General features: G+C 43.6%; 1 protein-coding gene across 2 annotated transcripts in view; it reads left to right on the forward strand.

Moving 5' to 3' along the window:
* Shisa9 (shisa family member 9) overlaps positions 1-12,058 on the forward strand; it is a 301,271-nt gene that overhangs the window by 265,636 nt on the left and 23,577 nt on the right. The gene's annotated exons all lie outside the window — the stretch shown is intronic.

Raw genomic sequence — 12,058 nt, forward strand, 5'->3', positions numbered from 1 at the left:
CCCATAATGATTCTCCTGCGACACTAACCACATTCTGCTTTGTGGCTGTAAACCCCACAGCTTCTCAGGAGGGGGCTGTTATGGGCCCCGTTTGGAGGTTAGAAGGCTGAGGTCCATAAACACGTTATGACATATCAAAGGTGCTATCGGTAGATGAGCAAGTCACAGTTTGAGTCCTGAACTGCTTCCTAAAGTGTGTTCCTATGTCATCATGTTATCCGCCAGGATGCTGTGCACAAAACAGAAGCTGAAGTCTGAGTCTGGTGCACAGTGTGTTGGGAAGGGTGAGGATGAAGGGAACCATGGTCTCTGGAGTCAGATAAAAACACAGTCCTTCATAACTGTCGAAGGTTTGAAAAATAATTTTATGAGATTCCTTAGTATAAAAACTATAACCCACACACAAAACACAAATCCTGGAAGATCAGAAATACTAAAATCTGTGCCAAAGAATGAATGTGCGACTCTAATGAAGAGGCAAGGACACAGGGGCTCCATGAGGACACAGGGGCTCCACGGGGACACAGGGGCTCCACGGGGACACAGGGGCTCCACGGGGACACAGGGGCTCCACGGGGACACAGGGGCTCCACGGGGACACAGGGGCTCCACGGGGACACAGGGGCTCCACGAGGACACAGTGGACTCCACGGGGACACAGGGGCTCCATGGGGACACAGGGGCTCCACGGGGACACAGGGGCTCCACAGGGACACAGTGGACTCCACGAGGACACAGGGGCTCCACGGGGACACAGTGAACTCCACGAGGACACAGGGGCTCCACAGGGACACAGGGGCTCCACGGGGACACAGGGTCTCCACAAGGACGCAGGGGCTCCACGAGGATAGAGGACACAGGGGTTTGGAGAATGGACAGCTTATTTATTCTCTGAATACAATGTAAACCCTGCTGTCTGGATCAAGAAAGAAATAAGCCTGGATCTGGACAGGGCTTTTCTCCTTTGACTGGGACACTACACAAAGAAGGAAAGTGACTGGAGGCAGAAGATTTTCTGTCCACACAGAAGGCTCAGTGTCATGCTAGCAGCAGCCTGGCTCAGTGGAGGAAACACTGCAGAGACCAACCTGGAAGGAAATCCTGTTGCTCTCATGATAAGCTGCTTGTCTTTGGCCAAGTCACTGAATATGCCTGGGTTTTTGATTTCTTTACTCTGTGAGGATACACGAATGTGTGCACGTGTGCTTGCACATGTGTGCATGTGGAGGCCAGAGTGCATGTGCTGGGTTATTCCCCAGGTCCTGTTCATCATTTCACTGAGACAGCGTCTCTCACTGGCTAGAAATCTGTCAAACAGATTAGGCTCGCCAGCCAGCAGGTCCCAGAACTTATCTCCAATTCCCCAGCATTGGGAATCATAGGTGCATCCACACCTGGCTTTTTATGGGTTCTAGGGATTGGATTTAGGTCCTCATGATTGCGTGGGTGACATTGTATGATTGAGTCATCTACCCAAGCCTCTCTCTGAGCTTTCATTTCTTTACTTATAAAATGATATTAAATAATATAGAGAAGTGTTTTACATGGTTAACGTGCCTTTTATTTAGCCTTTTGGAGTATGTGACCTATGTCTGAATGGACTGTGGTTTGTATGAGCTTAGGAGAGAGAGTAGAACGAAATGGGATGAAATCCACTCTGTTTGCCTGTGTGTCAGGTTCAGGGACCAGTTCTGAAGTAAGACTGAGGTCTCAGGCTATGTGCTATCTCAGAATCTCTCAGCCAACTAGGCAATCATTTGGTCAGCCAATACCACTGTTTTGTTTTGTTTTTTTTTTTTTCGTGTGTGTGTAGGTGCTGGTTCATATGTGCACATGTGGAAACCAGAAGTCTATGTCAAATAGCTTTCTCATTCATTTTCTACCATATATTTTTAAGATATGATGGTCTCCCTGAGCCTGGAGCTCACTAATTCAGCTAGCTGACTGCCCAGGAAGTACACGGGATTCCTGTCACATTCCTGGTGCTGAGCTTAAAGCTGCATGCTATGCCTAGCTTTAGGTGTGGGTTCTGGGACACTGAACTCCCATTCAGTGGAATTGCTAGTACACCAAGGATTTTACTGGGCCATCTCACAAGTTGCACACCTCTGTTTCTTACCTTAATTATCCACAAGAGCTCAAAGCTTTTATTCTGTGAACGCTAGCTGGAATCCCAAACAGGAGCTGTGTAGGTGACCTCCCTCTGATGCTTCCCTCAGTTCACCCATCATCCCTTCCTGTTCCTTGGGTTGGAAGCTCAAGGATGAGAAGTCATGTGACAGAATCTAGTGTTCTTTGTCTCTTTGTGTTCACCGTCAGTTCCTTCCAGAGGCAGTGCAGCTGAGCTTTGTGTGTCTCTCTCCTTTGGTCCATCTCCATCCACACTGTTGTCCTGCCAACCATGCCTTGACCTTAATATGCTAGTAGAGATGAAGGCATTTGAGGGGGGTGCCCGCCAGAGATAATAGCCTGACTCAAAAATTGACTATGATCGAGCTGTTAAAATGACTTTTGGATGCCAGAGATTCAAAGGTCGGCTCCTTGAGAAACAGCAAGGAAATGCCTGAGACCACAGAGTCCTGGAGTCAGACGGCTGGGCTCCGGGTGGCTCCAGCACTTCACGGGATTTCATGTGGGCAAAGTCTCCCTGTGTCTTGATTCCTTCCTCTGTGAAATGGGGCTGAATGTGCAGATACATAGAGATTGTGGGGAAAATATACTGATTCTTATACGAAGACTGTCTCGTGTCTCACTAACCTGTATTTGTCATCTATCGGCCATGTTTTCATGTTCTAGGTCTTTAGTATTGTCTGAAGACTGTCTTATTTCTCATTAGCCTTCTGTATTTGTTATGTGTAGGCAGCGTTTTCATGTTCTTTATCTTTAGTACTGTCATCGTTCTCCCTTGACTGTGCACCTCAGAAATTCTGAATTCCTAGCTCTACCAAGCATCTGCCAAGCATAGGTTCTCTAGAACAAATAAATAATAATTTGCTATCTATCTATCTATCTGTCTGTCTGTCTGTCTCTGTCTATATACCTACTTACCTACCTATCTATCTCTGTCTCTCTGTCTCTCTATCTCTGTCTACCTACTATCTCTATCTATCTAACTACCTATCTCTGTTTGTCTACCTATCTACTATCTCTGTCTGTCTATCTATCTATCTATCTATCTATCTATCTATCTATCTATCTATCTATCTATCTATCTACTTCTGTTGGTCTGCCTGCCTGCCTGCCTGCCTGTCTCTCTGTATCTATCTATCTGTCTGTCTGTCTGTCTGTCTGTCTATCTATCTACCTACCTACCTACCTACCTATTTATCTCTGTCTGTCTGCCTATCTATCTATATCTATCTATCTATCTATCTATCTATCTATCTATCTATCTATCTATCTACCTATCTTTCTATCTATCCATCTATCAACAAAAGTGAAAACAATGCAAACTAGCAAAATGCCCTCAACAAAAGGTGCCAGGGAAGTGGATATTCATGTGCTCATGTGTAGAAGTTTAGATATCTTTTCCTCTCCCTGTACAGAGTGGATCAAAGACTTCCATGTAAGATGGAAGACTTTGAGATTCCTGGAGCAAAGCAGAGAAAATACTTCCAGGTATAGACACAGGCAAAAGACTTCAGTAGCTCAGTAATGAGCATGACAAATGGGATTGCTTCCAATTGGAAAGCTTCTGTGCAGCACGGGACACAATCCACCTAGTAAAGAGAGAGCCTGGAGGATGAGGGAGACTCTCTACCCTCTCTCCATCCGGCAAGGCATAACACAGAGAATGTGGAATTAACTAAGATAAAAATAAATACCAGCCTCAAATAATCTAATCTATAAATTAGCAAACTAACTGGACAGTTCTCAAAAGAAGCGTCACCAGTATGACTGCCCAAATATGAGTTGAACAAGAAAGACACCATTGTACACGCCAAAGTGGATGGGACAAATGCCATGATGCCTCATCCCTACACCAAGAACTACAGGGAACTGAGAAACACTAGGGAGAGATGGTCTTCCCCAGGGAAGAGCACACCAATTGGACATGGGAGGGTTTGAAGTGAAGTAAGGGAAAGGAAATGCTGTAATTATATTGTAATCTCAAAAAAGCAAATGGCCAATAAATGTATGAATAATGTTCAGTCTCCATAGCCAACAGGGAATAAATCAAAACTATACTGAGATCCCATCTAACTCTGGTCAGAATCACTAGCAACAAAACCACAGCCAATGCGGGTGAAGATGCTGTACAAGCCAATTCTTCCTCACTGTTGGTGGGAATGAGCACTGGTACAGCCCCTCTGGAAATCAGTATGGAGGTTGCTTAAGTAACTAAGCATGGAGCTAAAGTCGATCCCATTCTCCTAGTGCAGACACAGCACAAAGGAATCAAGATCAGCATGCCACAGGGATGCATGCACATCCACGGTTCTTGCAGCATTATCCAAAATACCTTAGTTATGGAATGTGCCTGTGTATCCAATGGCTGAATGGGTGAAGAAAACAGAAGACATATACAGAGTAAAGTTTTATTTGGCCACAAAGAAGAACAAAAGTTGTGTCATTTGCTGGGGGATGGATGAAACTGGAGACTCAGAAAGACAACTGTTACATGTTTTCTCTAGAGTTCAAAAATATACATATGATACGAAAATAGAAGATGAAGGGGACCAGTGGGAGTTGGGGAGGACAAGAGAAGATAATGGATATGAATGTGAGCAAAATGCCTGATGAACATACATAAAATGTCATAATGAAATGCATAATTTTATATGAGTAATGATAATAAAAAAATTAAAAACACAGTCCCCAACTACTGTATTCTGTTGGATAAAGTTTGTTTCCTTCTGAATATGAGCTATAAATTCTATGTCATTACACATACACATATACATACACATATGAATATATATAATTCAATATAATATGTATGTATATAATTCAAATAAATAGCTGGAGATATCTATCTATCTATCTATCTATCTATCTATCTATCTATCTATCTATCTATCTATCTATCTACTTCTGTTGGTCTGCTTGCCTGTCTGTCTCTCTGTATATATCTATCTGTCTGTCTGTCTGTCTATCTACCTACCTACCTATCTCTGTCTGTCTATCTCCATCTATCTATCTATCTATCTATCTATCTATCTATCTATCTATCTATCTATCCATCTATCAACTAAAGTGAAAACAATGCAAACTAGCAAAATGCCCTCAACAAAAGGTGCCAGGGAAGTGGATATTCATGTGCTCATGTGTAGAAGTTTAGATATCTTTTCCTCTCCCTGTACAGAGTGGACGACAATGGCAGTCAGGTTTCCTGGGTGGAGAACTAAGATAAGCAGGTGGGGTGATCAGGAATGGTGCACTTGACAATAGATCGCAGTTAGGGACATCAGAATGAATGCTGCACAGGCTAATACAGGTACAGGTGGTTACATACACAGATATTTATAGATATGTGCCTATGTTCATGTCCTTAAACATGGAAATATTCTTATTCTGTCATCAGAGTTATATGAAAAGTAACCACAGCTCCCTTACACACAAATGTTGGTGTCTAGTACTTTTCTTCTATAAAATGAGCCAGGTTCTTAAAGAGGTGGATGGTCCTTGGGCCTGGACAGGAAATATATAATGTAAGCCTAGAGATAATATTACATTACCAAGAAATAAACAATGCCCTCAAAACATAAAAAGATGAAAGTGTAGCAAAGTAGCAGATTGGGGAGTACAACAAAGTAAAGAATTATGTATTTTAACCCAAGGCATAGACAGTTCCTGTGTCTACACCGATAGGAGTGAAAAATGGAGCAGAGAATGAAGTGAGTTCCACTGAGGAGGTGCAGCATCCATTCCTTCTCCTTAGATGTGGATGATGCACATCTGCCTCTTTACATCTCAAAAGAACGTGTTCATAATAGAGAAACTGGGTGAGGGCAATGTGGTTGTTTATCATATTGTAAGTATTGTAGTAGATTGAAAACTATTTATTTAGTGTCTGGAGAGATGGCTCAGCACTATGAGCACTTGTGTCTTCAGCAGCCAAGGTTTGATTTACAGCCTCCATCTGTGCTCACAGCTGCCTGTACCTCCAGTTCCATGGTATTTGACACCCTTCCTGGCCTCCTTGAGCACTAGGTACACACAGGGTATACATATATATACACAGACAAAACATTCATCCACAGAAACTTTTTAAAAAATATATCCTCCAAAAAAAAAAAAAACCCAACAGAGGCTGGGAGACTGTCAGTCAGGGAAGAGCTTGCTGTGTGAACACCAGGGCCCGAGTCTGCTCTCTGAGCCTCTCAGTAGAAAAGATGAACCGGGCAGCATGAACTGGCAGTCCCAAGCCTGGGGAGCTGGAGACAATAGATGCCCTGGCCAACCAGTCTAGCTAAATCCACCTACTCCAGGATGAGTGAGAAACCCTGTCTCAACAAATATAGTAGAGAACAAAGAAGGATGACATATGACGCTGACCTCTGACCTCCCTGTGCACACCCCCACTGGCATGTCAACATGAACATGTGCACACATGCGCTCAACCCTTGCTTTCAGAGAGGACAGGGTGAGCACAGCAGACAGCATTTGAGAAGTCAGTCTGTGAGTATCATCAAAGCAGCCTGCTTGGGGCCTCCAGTGTTTTTCTGTGCCATTGCTTCCCATGAAAAGTTTTGGGGGCTCTTTGTGTTGTCAGTCCTTCCAAATAAGCCATTGATCATTTGTCTTTTCCGCAAAAAAATTCAGAACACCCTCTTCGTGTTTGTAACCGAGCATTTTTTACACTAACTGACATGATCTTAATTGCATCCACTTTCTTTCTATTGAATGACTAAGATAAACCACATAATGGAACTTCCAAGGTGGTTACCTTGGTGGATGAATACTAGATGCCTCCAATTAAAGTAATTATGCCCCAGCTTTCTTTACAAATGATTGTCAGAAACGCGAGGACCCTTTCTGTCTTAGGAGGAAAGTGCAGGGGTGTCAATGGCTTCTTGAATGCTAATGGAGGTGGTTGTTAGAATGCAGTTAGCGTCACGGAACAGCACAGGCTCTATAGTCTCCCCAAGGGCTACAGTGAGCTAGGAAATTATAAGGTGTGGAACAGCCTTTTTGTTGGGTTGGACAGAGAGTCTGTTTCTAAGCAGTGCATGAGATCTCTGTGGAGCTGATCTAGACAAGAGATTACTTTTTAAAAGAAAGACACCGCCAGTGCTACTGGATTCCTCTATGACCACAGCTATGCGAAAGGAATTATGTATGCATGCAGTATAAATATGTGATATATGTGTATTTGTACATACAGGCACAGACAGCATAGGCATGCACACATTTCTACTTCTTTTCTCGTCTTGGCTGCAGCATTTCCAGAGGATAGCCTTAACTTCTCCGATTTGCCGTCTTCACCCTGCTGCTCTATTTTCCTAACACACCAGCCTGGGATTTCCTCTCATCTGCCTGTTTTGTGTCTCCTTTGCTGGGTGCTTTTGAGGGAACTTAATAGACAACAAACTGTGAGGTCTAACCTATCTTTTTGTCTAAGAAAACAAAAAATAACATGTCAAAACCCAGGCACAAAGGTCTGTTTAACAGTTCTTGATGACTTCCCTGAGGGTTAGAAATTTAATATTTCTGAATATTCAGTGCCTGGAAGCTAGCACAAAATGGCTCTCTAAGTCTGCCAGAAAGTCACTTCCTGTGATTTTGAGTGTGAAGCAGAAATGTGACTCTGGGCAACCATGTTTTTTCTTTCATTTTAGTGGGCCCTTTTTGTCATACCTGCTCTTATGTTCAATAACCACTCAGTGCTCTTGAGGTAGTACAAAACTTAGCAGAAATAATATAAAAGCAAATGTTCTGTAATGGAATATTAAGGATTCTGTTTGATAATATAAAAGCTGTCCCAAGATATCCTGTGAGAAACAGGCTTTTCCCTCTTTTAATGAAGTGGTTAGCATTCCTTGGTGAGCTTAGAAACAGGATTTGAGTACAGTAGTGAGGGTTCAGGACGCAGGGTCAGAGAGGATGGGGGAGGGCTGACTTTGAGGATATCAGTTCTAACTAGTCAAGCTAGTGTTTGAGGTCTCTTCTGGGGATGGGGGACAAATCAGATCTGGTGTTGAGTCATTATTAGTTTACTGATGTTCTTTAAGTACCACTCAGTCAATTTTGGAGCTTTATTTTATACTTTTAATTGGCACACAATTATTGGCCATATCTGGGGTAAAGTGTGGTAACCTGATACATGGATTACACCATGTAATGATGAAATTATGATGACCAACATATTTGTAACCTCAGATCATTTATCACATCTTCATGGGAAGAGACAGACAATCGTCATTGTTAACTGTCACCCACTCGGAGATGAACAACAGAGTTTAATCCTTTTATTTCACTAAAAAAAACGGTATCTTTGTGCTTGTTAGCCAACTCTTCCCATGCCTCTCCCCCGCTTTCCATCTGGAAGTTTCTACCGTAGCTTGGTAGCAAGGCAGGGGGCGAGAGAATTGCCACGCTGATACAAACCTAAATCATAACTGAGAGTTGAGTTTTTAAGGAGGATCCTCAGTCAGCAATGGATGAGATTGCTGTGTAAATACAAAGGGAGCCCCACTGTTCCTGTGGCTATGTACTGTGAAGAAGGCACTCAACTCCGTGCAGTACAGTTCCGGAGTGGGATTAAACCAGTTTGCTACCAGGGTGTCTTCCTCAATGTCACATTCTTTGCTTCATTTCCTCCCTGTGTCTCCTGTCCTTCTGCAAGTGCTTCATACCCAAAGTGTGCTCATACCCAAAATGTGCTTCATTTAAGGCCTTATCTCATGATTTCTAGGCAAGCCCACACTTAATATGATTGACACCTCATTCTACGACTTTGATGGAAATGAAGAAGCATATTAAAGGAAATGGTGATTCTAAATGTATAAACACAGTGGCTGGACAGTAAAAGAAACCACACACAAAGAAACACCGAGAACGTCAGACATGACGATGTGTGGTGAATTCACACACAAACACAGAGGGCATCAGACGTGACGGTGTGTGCTAAAATCACACACAAACACAGAGAGCATCAGACATGATGATGTATGCTGAAATCACACACAAGCACAGAGAGCATCAGACGTGACGATGTATGCTGAGCTTCTTTCCATTGAACCAACATTTGGGAAAATAGTTACTTGGTCTGACATTTCCAGGAGTGAAGACTTAACGCTTTGAAGGTTGGATCTGCACAGGAAAATGTAGGAGCATCTCAGGGTCCGAGGCACAGTGAGAGCCATATCTTACCAGCACCCTTCCTCTCCTCATTTGTTTGTCCTGGTCAGACAAAAGCTATTGCAGCAGGATATTCTACTGCAAAAAGACTTGGATGCCAGCCTGAGGCTGGATTACATAGCTTATGCTTCACAGTACTCCCTATAGACATAGAGCTTTGTGTGACAGCCCAGACAGGTGTGCTGATGAAAACACACTCGCTATATTTGTAAAGCAGTTATAGTATCCTTTCTCTTTACAACTGGGTTCATTGGCTTCTGAATACAAAAATATTCATACGTGTCATGAATTGCGTCATTTATATGCAGAGCCTGAGGTAGGGGTTCAGCTCATGGCTCTTTGTAAGTGGTTTTCAGAAAATACACACACACACACACACACACACACACGCACACACACACACACACACACACTGGGAAGATACAGTGGCTATACATGGATGAAGGTGTCAGGTAAAGTGTAGACAGTGATGATCAAACAAAGCCCTTGAGGCAAACCTGGCGCTATCTGGTTTTGAAAATAAAATTTTACTGAAATAAACACGACTATTTTTTTTGTTTTTTTATAAAATATCTAGGCTAGTTTCACCCTACAATGGCAGCTTGAATAGTTGGAGCAGAGGCCTGAAAAGCCTAAACTATCTGACCCATCATGGAAAAACCCCAGTACTAAACCTGTCCCAATCCAGGGTGAGTCCTCGAGCACCCACTGATCTCTCCATAGTCACCCCATCTTGTAGCAAGTGTCTGTACTCTGTACCTTAATGGCAGTGAGGCATTGGTCGCACACCACCCAGGTGTTGAGGGTAAGGGGGTGAAGTGTACCGAGCCCAGCCTGAAAACCCCATCAGCTGAGAGGAAACCACTGCATACCAGCAGCTGTGTGAGCTACCAGGAGCTGCAGAAGCTGGGAAGTGAGTGTGAATGCCCGCTAATGGGATCTCACGAGGTAGTCCCAGCATCGTGGCAGCAGCTCATCTGCCAGATCCCCTAGTTGAGACTGGATCCTCATTGACTCTCCTCAACTGACCATCTCTGTCTGCAGCCCCATTTCATTGCTCTCAAAGTGAAGGTGGGGTCTCTCAATGAGCTGGCTGGGCTCTGCCACCTTGCTACTGCATTTTGTTCTACTTTCTTCATGCTGTATTTTCCAGCCGTGCATGTCTGGAGACCAAGGACCACTCCCCAGGTTCTGAATCTGAACCTGCCATCTTCTCTCCACTGGCAAAGCCACCTGCTGTTTCCTCTGCCTGTAACTTCTCTCGAGTGCCTTTTCTCACCTGCCACACCTGACTGATATTCTACTTTTCCTTCGTACCTCATTTCAGAGTGCATTGATAAGATGAACCTTCTAAAGATTCCCTTCCCGTGATTTTCAGTACCTCCCAAGTAGTCAGTATTCAATATGTGTGCATTATAATCTTTTGTTTAGCTCATGCAAACCTTTGTGTGCAGAAATGGGCACATTTTCTTTTGTAAGATAAACACTATAATGTTTGTACCACCTCGCATGCTTCCTGTCCAGTCTTTGGAAACCTCCTAGACATGTAGCGTGAATTTGCTCTGAAGCCCTTTGCCCCTAACAGGTGCATTCTATCATATGCATGTATAAGCCATGCACAGAATGCATGTGTGAAATAGAACAAAACACAACGAAACAATGTAAAAAATCTTTCTGATCAAAGACCCTGACATTCTGGAGATTATCCACTTGGTATGCTTGGTTGCCAGAGGTTACACTGTCTGTTTCATAGATCCATGCACTGTAAGTATCAATGCAGCGGGCTAGACTCCTTTCTGCAGGGACGGCAGCTGAGCAGTTGCCCATAGGCCTCAAGCTTCCTAGGCCTCTTGGTCCCACATTTTTTTTGCTATCAGTGGTGACCTCCTGTTTGCCAGCTTCTTCACAAGTAGAAGTGCTTCAAGTAGACTTGAGCACTCTCCCAAGTTAGAGCTCATTGAATGTTACTAAATGTGAACATATTCATGCACAAATCCCGTTTGTTCTTAAATGTGTGTGTGGGCAGCTGGGGAGGATATATACATCCGTGTGCATACATGTAGAAGCCAGATATTGGGTATTGCCTCTCTGCTTTTCACCTTATTGCTCTGGGTCAAGGTCTCTCATTGAATGAGAAGCTGGATGTTTCTGTTAGGCTGCCCAACTCCAAGGGACTTCCTGTCTCTACCCACACCTGCTAGGAGTGCAAACAGACATGTACACGCCTACCTACCTTCTTGACACAGGTGCTGGGATTTGAACTCATGTCACCCAGCCATTTCCCCAGCACCAAAATTTTGTTATTTTAAAGTGTTTCTTTTAATTTTAATTTTTTGTTATTTTAAAATATTTCTTTTAATTTTAATTCTGAGTCTCTGTGTGTATATGCATGTAAGTGCAAGTTCCCAGGTTGGCCTGAGAAGTCGGATGCCCCTGGAGCTGGAGTTACAAGTGTTTGTGAACTGCTAAGTATGGGTGCTGATAATCAAATCCGAGTTCCCTACAAAGGCACAGTGGACTCCTAACCACTGAGCCCTTTCTTACCGCCCCACACACTGTCTTGACAACACGAGTAGTTGTGCAATGGCAGAAACTTGGCCTGCTGTCGCTCTGTCTGATGCTCTTCCACGTGCGTCCGTCTTCCATGTATGTCCATAGTATGCGGGAGGGTTTTAGTCTGAAGGGATGTGATGATGGTGGGGGTGGTTGGAAGGCCCTGCTCTGTTTATGACCGTGTCTGTCTCTTCATTTTCAG

The sequence above is a fragment of the Myodes glareolus genome, chromosome 9 (assembly GCF_982192425.1).
Source record: "Myodes glareolus chromosome 9, mMyoGla1.1, whole genome shotgun sequence".
Taxonomy (NCBI): Eukaryota; Metazoa; Chordata; class Mammalia; order Rodentia; family Cricetidae; genus Myodes; species Myodes glareolus.